The 12,381-nt window shown below is 35.4% G+C and overlaps 1 protein-coding gene across 1 annotated transcript in view; it reads left to right on the plus strand.

The window, feature by feature from the left end:
- Positions 1-1,082: 1,082 nt before the first annotated feature.
- LOC135074851 (ankyrin repeat and fibronectin type-III domain-containing protein 1) overlaps positions 1,083-12,381 on the plus strand; it is a 52,248-nt gene continuing 40,949 nt past the window's right edge. Inside the window, exon 1 of the mRNA XM_063969233.1 lies at positions 1,083-1,385. The gene's annotated coding sequence lies outside the window, so the exon portion shown is untranslated. The remainder of the gene's footprint in view (positions 1,386-12,381) is intronic.

Consider the following 12,381-nt stretch of genomic DNA (forward strand, 5'->3'; position numbering starts at 1 on the left):
CCTGAAAAAGTGGAGCTTTCAATTGAATGGCACGGCATGTCACAAAACTTTTAAATTACGCGATCCAATTGCGTTTACCAAACGGATGGGCAAGTTTGAAATAAAGGCAACGTTTTGTAATCCGTTACAATAAATCAGTTAAAAAATTCAGTTACGAATAACACGCAGGAAGAGTGCGGAATTTCCTAAAACCGCGCAGTTAACCTGTCCGCGTTTGCAAGTTTTCGGTAATTAATCAAACACGAAAACCAATACGAAGTTGAGCACGAACGTGTTAAGTACACGGAAAGTGTATTTTTGATTTCAATTAAAAGTTTGGGACTTTGAACAACTTGAACAAATACACAAACTTTAATGCCAGTCATTTACAGTTCGCTAAAACTGAATGCTTTAAAAACAGACATTGCGTATGAAAATGAGGAAATATTCCAACAATTTAAAAAGAGAAATAAGAATGAAATATATTCCATAAATAAATTAAGCAACTCTGGGTTGCACTAATATATGGGTATTTCTCCAAGGACAGGATCCAAATTGTTGTTCAGTTATTCGCCTAATTCCTAACGAAGTTTTCGTATAAATTCGGCAAAAGTTCCCGCAACTAATAATGGAAAAGGAGCTCCTGGAAACAGGGACATGCTTAGGAAGTTTTTGAACACAGTATTCAATTTCCTTTCATGGCTTTCGTATACTTAGTAAATCTTTTTTTCAATCTCTAGAGTGAAACGCGCTTTTTGTGGAAAAAAAGCTTTTATGAATTTTACGATAAATTAAATTTATTTCTTCATAAGAAATAAATAGTCAATATTTCTTAACAGTAAGGTACAATGTCCTCAATAACATTAATAATACAGCAGCATGAATATGTTTCAGTCTATAATGAGATAATAATGTTATACGATACATTATGTAAGACCACGCGTGTTTTTTTCCTTTCAATCTCTGCATGAGAGTCCCAGCGCGGGCGCATCAAACAGGTTCGACGAAGTTCATTCGTTCGCCCCATTCATCAAAGGCCGTTGACTGACGCGAGGCCGCGTCATGTTGGCCACACTGCCGCCATCTTGCAATATGGCAGCACTGCGTCAGTTGACGCAAACGCACCAACTTCGGAGCGCAGCCGTTGTTTACGCGAACGTTACGTTAGTTATGTTTTGAAGTTCGTGTGTGCGTTCGATGTTCAAAACTTTATTAAAAACTTTTTATCAATGGATCGGACTAGTTTTTTCGAGTGTAACGCCGAAAATCGATTTAATTCAGTTGGTTTGTGTCACAAAAGTGTGTTATAAAATTGGCGGAACGAAACAGTGAAAGTGTGGTTATGTTGACAGTTAATTTATTGCTTTCGGAGACAGTGTTTCCTATTGAACGATGATTTGAATAAGGTGATTGGATATACGAAGTGCAGTGCAGTGTTATTTATAAATAGTGCAGCCAGGTGTTGTTTGGCGCCTGGTACATATAATAATATGTCGGGTTCGGAGCTCGCAGTGCTCGGTCTTTGATTGAGACCTTCAGCTGTTTATGGCCAACAGACGTTAGACAGGACCAGTCTGTTTCTAAGAGCTTTAGCAGCTGTTCGGTTTCATTAACGTTTTGAAGGTTGCTACGCTAGTTCGACGGCATCATACGAGCCAATGCTGCAAATGTAATTCGTGATATGGGATCACGATTTATGTTTGTGACACTCGTTACAATTTAACAAATGATTTATTTGGCAATGAAGATATTTCGTGAAGCAAACATACACCATATTTTATTACATGCTTACATAAAGCCCAAATCGTGCGAGCGAATTTTGTGAAACTGTATGAAACTAAGGACTTTTTTCATAAGGATAGTAATAAAAAATAACTAACAGGGGGCATTCCACGCGAAGCGGACAGGTAAAAAAAGTCGATGTTTCCGATTTCAGTAATATTTGAGTATGTTCTACCTATACATATTATTGAATCGTGTACCAAATATTTTTGTAATATAATGACTAGTTTAAGAGTTATGGGTCTTCGAAGTTTTCGACAACCGGTTGGCATGCAGTACTTCAAAGCCGATTATGGAGTCATAAAATTATATATTAAAATAATTAAACCACGGGATTTATTACTTCATTTACCGTGCTTTTAAACTGTATTTTTGGAAACGAAAAAAAAATTTTTTTTTCCTAAAAAAAATGCAAATTAATTTTTTTTCCTTGATTTTCACAAAGTTCGACCCTTTCGATTTTTTTAATTTTTTTTATTTAAATAGCTAATATTGTGTAGAACATTCATGCCAACTTTCAAAGTGGGCGTGGAAGTGGATTCGGTGCTAGACTGAAAATACTGCCGAAGGGTGGCGTCCAGCGCCGCGCCGTCGGCTGCCGCGCCTGAAGCCCGCCGCCTGTGCGCGTTTAGTGAAACTGACAAGCAAATAAAATCACTTTTGACGGAATGTTTTGTAGATTTTTAATAACACCAAGACATTTTTAATACCTATTAAATACTAAAATACGTTATAAAATAAAGTAGTAGTAGTAAATAAAGTTGCGTTTTTCCGTATCGTGAAAAATAAATTACATTACTCGTAACTGTGAGTATTTCCTAACAAAAATAGAATGAGCTGTTATTTTTATACCTTTCGAGTTACAAAGGGCGATTATGTGGGAGGCTGACGGTCGACAGTGCTTTCATCCTATTCCTATGAAATTAAGTGGCTCATAATAATTTTTAGATATAATGAATACTAGACCTTTCATTCTATCTAGTCTTTTGAAAGGTCGTAAATTATTGGTAATTAAAAGATATTGTGGACCGGATTAATAGATCCACCAGTTAATTTAGGTCAGGACTAATACCCAGAACCGAACCGAACCGGCCGTGCCGCCCGGCATGTGCGAATACGCCATAACTAGGCTTGTGTAGTACATGTACTATGTACTAATAGGAAGCAATTCCTTTAATTAAGTGAACGAGAACGAACTATTCCGTCTTGGTCGTTCAAATCGGTCTTTTAGTTCACTTTAGTACAGCAGATCACTAATGAATAGGTGTGAACGAGACGTGAAATTGGTGACAACCGCGCGCGAGCGAGATGGATTCGGCTCTGTGAGTGTGTAGCGAGTATTTTTCGATATTGGACCATAAATGCATATGAATAAAGACTTTTTTCGTTCGATCTACCTAATAGAATCGGTGTACTAAAATGTGCTAGTTAATAGTACTAGAAGACCGAACTAGTTTATTTGACCAATTTTCGGAGTTTGGAGTGATCCTTTCAGTGTCCGAGTAAGAACAAGCCTGGCCATAACGTATTTTTTAGTATTTAATAGGTATTAAAAATGTCTTGGTGTTATTAAAAATCTACAAAACATTCCGTCAAAAGTGATTTTATTTGCTTGTCAGTTTCACTAAACGCGCACAGGCGGCGGGCTTCAGGCGCGGCAGCCGACGGCGCGGCGCTGGACGCCACCCTTCGGCAGTATTTTCAGTCTAGCACCGAATCCACTTCCACGCCCACTTTGAAAGTTGGCATGAATGTTCTACACAATATTAGCTATTTAAATAAAAAAAATTAAAAAAATCGAAGGGGTCGAACTTTGTGAAAATCAAGGAAAAAAAATTAATTTGCATTTTTTTTAGGAAAAAATATTTTTTTTTTCGTTTCCAAAAATACAGTTAAAAAGCACGGTAAATGAAGTAATAAATCCCGTGGTTTAATTATTTTAATATATAATTTTATGACTCCATAATCGGCTTTGAAGTACTGCATGCCAACCGGTTGTCGAAAACTTCGAAGACCCATAACTCTTAAACTAGTCATTATATTACAAAAACATTTGGTACACGTATCAATAATATGTATAGGTAGAACATACTCAAATATTACTGAAATCGGAAACATCGACTTTTTTTACCTGTCCGCTTCGCGTGGAATGCTCCAGTATGCACGGTTCACAGGACAGATCAGACTATATTCCTTATATTTTTATTTCAAAATAGCATAAATTATTACAAAATGGCTAGCTTTTAGCTCTGCACGGTTATTCCTACCGGAAAATGGCAAAATTATTGTTAATATTATCAGTTATAAACAATTAAGTAAAGTCCCTGCGTCACGCGTCATAGCAGGTAATTTAACATTAATTTAATATCGATAAATATGTGAAAGTGCCTATTTTACTTGGACCAAGTTTAGTGATATCATTACCACCATTTTCTCGCAAAATCAAAACCTTTTCGTCTCTAAATGTAAAAGAAATATTAATAAAGTACCGATTGACATTATTGAAGCGAAACAAATTCGTCTGCGACATTCCAATCCAATTTCCTAACATGTTGAGGTATTTACGATTTGATAAATATTGACTCCCCACAGCAAATGTTCAATTTGTATAAATCTCTTTTTACCAAGAAAACAAAAAACAATAGAAAAGCAAAACAAAATCTAATCTATGAATCTGAGATTAAATCCAAAGCTAGTCAAGCTTATGAAAAACCCAAAGATATATCTTCAGAATTTATTTGTCTGTACGATATCCCAGACAAGGATAAAATACAGTTGGCTGAAGACAAATACCTTAAAGGTAATGAAAATCGGACATATTCCTGACCTTCAAAGTTTGCAAAAGCCTTCTTCGTATTTGACGAAACATCAAAATATCATCAATCTCTCAAACATCTCAATAAAGAAGACCATATTTCTGTGTCCAAACACGACATCCGACGAAGCATTTATTCGCGAACTGTCTCTCGGAAGAGCAATAATTCTGCCCCTTATCGAATCTAGGTTGACGGGTCAGAGAATTTGCATTTTATAAGAGCCGTTGTGGAGCTACGAGGAGCAGGCTCATTATAGAACTAAAGAGACAACAGGCTTGTTCAAGAGGCGTCTCGCTTGCAAAGTTTCGAGAGCGGTGTTGAACTCTGATTCAGGTGCACGGATCAAGTGCAGTTTCATTATGAAGCGCGTCCTATTTTTCTTTATTTATCCATCGTAAGCCTAGGCGCAGACCACCGATTTTTAGTTGGCCGATAGTTGGGTCGGACTGTTAATCAGTATGGAGTGGAGATGTATGAAAGTGCACCGATTGATTCTTCGTACAAATCAAAATCGGACTTTTAAAAATTACTTGTTAGGAGTTGACGCAGTTGTCTGACATGGCTCAATCGGATGTGCCCTGCAAGCACGAACCCCTTTCTTTTCTGACAATCTAACAGATTTATGCCTGAAATGTGCTTGGTGAAGTGCAAAAATGCAAAGTCTTTAATACTTTTCAGTCTCACATGGAAAGAACTGCTCCCAGAACCTCCGAATTATGAAAGTTTATACCTACATCAAAAGTCAAAACACGTTTTTATCCCAAAGTAACTAATCCTCAAGGATATATTTAACTGAAACCAATTATTGCAAGCAAAATCCAAGATAGCATTGAAGTTAAAGACCTTATTTTCCTTAGTAAAAGTGTTAATCGATAAGTTGTTTGGGCTCACTGATCATGAAACCTTATTTAGCACTGAACTTACTACATCGGAAACACATTCCAAAGAAAAGTAGTAACCCAAACTGAATCACCAGAGCTATCACAGCATGATTGGATATTTACCATTTCATCCCAACGGAAGCGAAACCGCGAATTTAAGCTCTTCCAAAGACTTTCCACGGAATTAGAATTTGATAGCCCAAGAATCGACAAGCCAAATTAGTGATTGTCAGGGAAACGGGATTTGTATGGCGATGAGAGTTTGATGACACTTAACCGACAGTAAAATCTATCTTTAATGATATTCGTTTAAAGCTGGTCTATAAATAAAACTCGATTATCATACCTACCAGGCTCAGTGCTCATAATGTTCTAGCTTTTAAGTTCATAATGGAACCAATAAATGATTGAGTATACTTGCATAGTTGACTAACTCATCTATGAATTGAGTGTTTGGTACATACACTGGTTATTATTACGTAGAACGTAGGTACAAAAGGATTATTCACAACGTTTCCCTAAGTAAGAAAAATGATACAAGTTTTCGAATTTTTGGAATCCCTCCGCAATTACCGTTGGTGTTTTATCTATCTATCGCCATATTTTATAAAAATGTGGTTCAACGCGTGCAAAGCCGTGAGCATCAGGTAGTTTATTTATATCATCAAGCTTATCTTAAGAACCAGTTTTACGAAGTGTTTTAATAGTAAGCTGTTTAAATTAGTCGGTTAATCGCCGCGATTCTGTTAAATATATCTTAAGGCTAGAATATTATATTCTAATAAGACTTCATCCACAGACCAATCATGTAACGATTTATCTTGACAATATCGACAATATTTTATTTTCCCCCATTAGGGGAAAGCCTGTCGTGCATGATGGGAAATGTCATTTGTAAGTGGAATAAACTTACTGATACAATATTCTGGGAAAACCTCCATTAGCATCTTTTATAATATAATAAAAAAACACTACCCCACTAGGTGGACCGACGATCTGGTGAAGGTCGCTGAAAGAACCTGGATGCGGGCAGCGCAGAACCGGTCGCTATGGAAATCCTTGGGGTAGGCCTTTGTCCAGCAGTGGACGTCATTTTTTACTGAAACGTAATGAAAATAAAAATACTTTAAGATGCTTTAGATATTAAACTAATCTGATAGTATAATTCAAAGTAGACCATAACTATTTTATAATAGTACCGTTTTAATTATTCTAATGATATGAACTTATCATAAAAACTTTTTCTTTGCATGCCAAAAGGTGGAAGATGGAGATAGGTACTAAAATACTTGTAATACCTACGTTTACCCATGTTCGCAAAATAAATATATTTGATTTGATTGATTTGATTTGATTTGATTTGATAAAGCGTGCTACACGTAGACGAACAAAAATACAAACACGACACTGCTATATCGTACACAAAAATTCAATTCAAAATAACTTGAATCATTAAAAGTGTCGTTAAAATATCAAATTATCTAGGACAGTGGACGTATCGCGTGACCGTATACAATGGTGCTTTTGTTGGTGGTTATCTACAGAGCTTCCTTTCATGCGTTCAACAGAGTAATAAAAAGTAATTGGAGAGATAGTGTGCAGTCTGCAGACAGATTTGATAATCCGTCTTTTAATCGATCATTCGATGATGATACTGTTAAGTAACTGTTATTTAAGAAAAACTGGCTTAAATCCAGATCAATGGACACTGTTACAACTATAAATAGCAAAAATTTGATGCTAGAAATCGTCTACACATATAAGATTTTAAGCTTTCGCGTTCCATTTCAACTAAAATAATACAGTAAGACGCGGGTCTTAACGCGACGTTTTTTAATGAGTTACATTATGTAGGTACTCCTTATTAATAAACGTCGCGTTAAGACCCGTGTCGTACTATTTTAATCGCCTACACAGTTCCTCATAATATCAAACTTTTTGAAATAAATTCTTCCTCTTCAATTGAATTTGTATAGTTAATACAAATTCAATTGAATTTGTCGGCCGTTTGGTGTAGTGGTTCAGAGCGTGCTTCTATGCCAAGAGGTCCCGGGTTCGATTCCCGGCCGGGCAGAAATTGAAATAATGAATTTTAATTTCTGTGACGGGTCTGGGTGTTACTATGTATAATATGTATGTATTTAAAAAAAAGTATATAAGTAGTATATCCGTTAAGCTAGCACCCATAACACAAGCATTAAGTTGCTTACTTTGGGGCTAGCTGGCGATGTGTGAAATTGTCTAAAGATTTATTCATTTATTATTATTATTAATACTAATCAAACGAACGGCCGCGATTTTGCAGCATCTAAATTGAGTACCAATAGTATTTCTCTTCTTTTGGAGTTTTTAGTGCGAAAATTCTCCAAAGATGCGAAAAATATATTCATTGGAATCCTTTACCGTAAAGTTCCCTCACTTTTCATAAACATATTTTCGTCAAACTTCCAAGTTCGAACACGCATCACCTTTCAGCATTTACGAGTGACTAGGGTCCACAAATATTATTATCGTTCACCACGCATAATCCTGGGAACAAAACATCGGAAACCGTCGGGGACGCCCCATTTGAGCGTGCACCTGCTACCTGACCCAAGAATTTGAGGGACAAAGAAATTGTGAATGATTTTTTTCACATGATCTTTGTCTTTATTACGAAGAACGCTTCACTATGTTTTAGTGCTATCCGGTCTTAATTTTTTTATAAGGTAGATAGTTTTAAAGGTGTAGATTGCATCTTGTAAGTTGATCTTTCATAGAATATTTAATCTTTAGATCTTTTAACGCAACTTTTTCAAAGATTTTTTAAACATAGGTTGTGGGGCTACTTTAAATCGTATCATAAAATTAAATTAACGAATAAATTATAAGAAAATTCGTCGGCAAATTTTGCAGTAGGTACCTATTTAGCTTGGTTCTAGTTTTGCAGTAACTGGTACGTATTTAAATTCAATGAATGGAAAGCATTCGAGAAATGGTATTTTTAATACTGGCTCAAACGTCTTTTCTCATTCTCGTATTTTTCGAAGTTTTCTGCTAAATAACTTTTGTTAATTAATTTTTAAACCCACTCTATACACGTTTTTTTTGTTTATTTAACATAATTTTGGTTGGTTAGTTGGTTTTTAAAACATAAAGTGTTTTGGCAACCCTATGCTCAGTCCTTTGAGAACATAACCCGACTCACTAAAGGATAAACACAAGAGCGCACTTTGTAAGTGGAGTTCTTTTAAATAGAGAGATATTGCCTGCAGGGTTTTATCTTTGCACAATTTATAATAATAATAATAATAAATACTCTTTATTGCACACCACATAAAAAGAAACAGAAAGAAAAGGAACACATATAATATGCGCTATTGAAAGAGTGAGAATCTATCTCAATAATCTTTTTGAAATCGTAACTCTCTGCGTAAATTCTCTGAGTTATTTTTACAACCCCTGCTCTAATTGGTGCTAAGTAAGTACGAAGTTTTTGCCTAATTGCATAATTTACTAATAAGTAGGTAGGTACTATCATAAAACTTAATTTTCTGTGTTGCGTGATTTTTGAAAGCCTACCTACCTCTAGAGTGTTCCAATCTCGGAACTAATTTAGTTTCCAACAGAAATCTGATAGCTTCGATCAACAGCCTGATAGATAACACTATTTACCGGTTAAGTATTTAGTTAGTGTCACGTTTTAGGCACCTATAAATAGCTACGATAATATGTCAAAATCACAGTAATTTGGTTCGGTTGCCAACCCGGTTAACAATGGTTAAATACGGCCAGGAAAGCGTGACCATCCACAATGAAATCCGCGTGTGGAAATGTTTTGTATGCTAATTTGAAATGTCATCGATGATTCTAAGTGGATTACTAGTTCAAAATTTCAATGGCTAATTTAAGCCTAGACACGTAGACGCATGTCGTAAATTTCCATGGAAATGTCACGTCACGTTCACGTGGTGCACTAACATCAGCTAAGTATGTTTCAAAGGCTTTAAAGAATGTATCCCTAAGAGACTGCAATGTTCTACTACTTGACTTATTCCTCCCCTGGGCACGCTCCTAAGACCTAACCGCAGACTGCTGCCAGAAATTTTAATAATATCTTCTCTCCATCTTCTTGAAAATAATAAAAACGAGTCTAGAATAAATTGCCAAGTTAAAGTGGCAGTAGACAGGCCAGCATGTTTGGTAAAGAAAGGTTGCTGAGAAGGAAACCACAGATTTGAAGACGCAGAATTGGTAGATATCGTAGCCGATGGACCAAATAACCTGAATAAAGGCTTGAAGATTAGGAAGCCGCTAGCTTCAAAGGACCTAGACTAGAGCCACTTGCTGTGACGTTCTATGTGAGAAGTCTGTATCCAGCAAGGAACTCCTAAAAGGCTTATGACGGTGAAGACGATGATCATCTTTTTAAATTCCAAAGCGAAAATGATTCACAATGGTTTTCATAAAAGTTAGCAGTTGAACCCTTGTGATGTATTTATGACTGACGTGCGTAGCTATGACAAATTGCCCTCTTAATATGGCATGAATGCTTTTAATAACTAGTTTACCACTGGTTTACAATTTATGAAGACAAGACGAGCATAATTTAGTCCAGGCAAGTTGCAAATAAACTAGTTAAAAGGAGCTAACAAAACAGAAATACAAGTGTTTTTGGAATGATGGATGCTATAAAAAATCGATTAATCCAGTCGTTTTTCGAAAAGATACCTATGAAAACAATAAAAATGTGAATGAAGACAACATTGTTGACTTAACTAACCTTCACACGACACTATTCAAAACACTGTAACACTATTTTAATTCAATGCATTTTGTTCGTATCAATTCGTAATTGTATTAACTTTTATTATAAATCGCAAAGGAAAAAAATACTTGCGTGCAAACAGCGATATAGTTACATGCATGCAAAATTTTATCGGTACAAACGTAATGATACTTTTATTATTTACTATTATTTCTAAACGTATCAGTAAATCTGACGTAACACAATACTAATTATTGTAAAAGCCGATATAAAACTGAAAAAGAGATTTTAAACAATTTTTTACGACTTTCACCTAAAAGGAGTTGATTCAACGTTACCACCTACTTGATAAAGAGAAGATCTCAAAAGAATGATGATTATTCAAACAACCAATAAATTAGAGATCAATTAGGTAATTTGTGAAACAAATTGTAAAGAAATGACATTACTGGTCAATACAAGGTGCTGAAAAAAGCTCAATTTTACTTCAAGTCAAGATTTTCAGCCAACTGTACTAGAACAACACTTAAAAGCTGCCTTCAAGTGTAAAATAAGCAGTTTAACTTTAAGTTCAAGCAATCATTTATATTGCTTGAAGTGGTTCAAGAGTTGAATGCATCAAACTTATTAAACAGGAAGTTGTGCACTACAATGAAAATACAGAATTGAAATTCGAGTTTGCACTGCGCTTTGGAGGGCTACTCTAAAACTCTATTTATGTAGTTTCGGCTCCATCTGTCTCTGTCACTCATGCTAGAATCTTGCTTTGCGTGAGAGAGATGGCAACATTCGAAACTTCGGATAACGTTGTCGGAATAACCCCGCTGAAGTTGCTTGGTAAACGACAATATCACAGTATATATATGAGTATGAGCTAAAGCAGTACGGAAACTTAGCCCTTTCGGCGAGTTATATACCTACACTTCAACTGAGTGTTAGGGTTGGCACTCTTAATCTTTATAAAATAATAAGGTTCGTACTTACTTATTTATTAAAACGTTTATTTAGGTTTTTTTAATTATCAAATACCTAATGGAATAAATTAATTGACTAAGTAGTTAACAAAAAAATAAAACATTAATTAGGTTCTATAATGATCGATTACATAATCGAATAAATTGATTAAGTATTATTAGAGGCCGGTAGAAGATCTATTCTCATAAATAAAATACCGGATACTTACTTTCACATACCTATTGCCTCATTTTAAATACAGTTCATCACTTAGTACAAAAGCGTGCGGAGCAAATTACTTTATCAAATAGAACACATAAATTGTTAATAAGCGTAATTACGTAATTTAAAAAGAACTATTACAAAACCAGATGTAAGCACTTTATTTAAAAAGTAAAATTTAATCATTTTTACAATTCAGAATTATTACAAAGTTTAAAAAATGATAGTTCTGGTTTTGAAGATGCCGAGTTCAAGCAGCCGTATACTACGCAATACACTCGTGGCATGTTTTAAAAAATACAGCGGACAGTGCATGCAATAAAATTATTATTAAAAACACAACGCGCGCGACACTCGCGACGGATGGACTGCGAGGTTCGCTTAGAGCCCGTGTAAAGCGTGCGTCTGTGTGCGTGAGTCTGATTTCGAGCGTTTGTATGAAGCTTCCGTACTGTTTAATTTATCTACTGTGACAATATTGTATGGAACATTGCATTCCGAGTATTTTTAATGATGTTGACTTTCCTGAATAAATAAAGGACCGAGAACGGATTATTCCGGAAGGTTATGTTCTCGAAGCGAATTGATATTTTCTTTTGATCTTCATGAAAATTCCACCAGGCAACTTTCTTTCCTTCTTTTCTTATAAAAAAATACTGCTACTTCTCTCTCAAGCAAAAACTGTTACGAAACAAAAGTTCACTTAATTAGAAGACCCCACGTGTGGTCAGTTGGGATACTTCATAATTTATAGCCATCCACCTATTATGTAGCTTGTATTCATCCAGTTTCTCGACTATTTATGTATTAATTAAAAGTCATAACTTAATAGTCAATAGGCATGTTCATCAATATAAATTCAACCGCAAAATAAACCATAAACGAAAGGATTTCAAAGTTTCGCAATAAAAGTACAAACCGACTCAAAAATCACGTTAAATTAAAAAGTAACAGGCGTGTGGGCGCGAAATCCCGCAGATGTGAAATTGGACTCCCTGAA

The sequence above is a fragment of the Ostrinia nubilalis genome, chromosome 9 (genome assembly GCF_963855985.1).
Source record: "Ostrinia nubilalis chromosome 9, ilOstNubi1.1, whole genome shotgun sequence".
NCBI classification, from domain to species: Eukaryota; Metazoa; Arthropoda; class Insecta; order Lepidoptera; family Crambidae; genus Ostrinia; species Ostrinia nubilalis.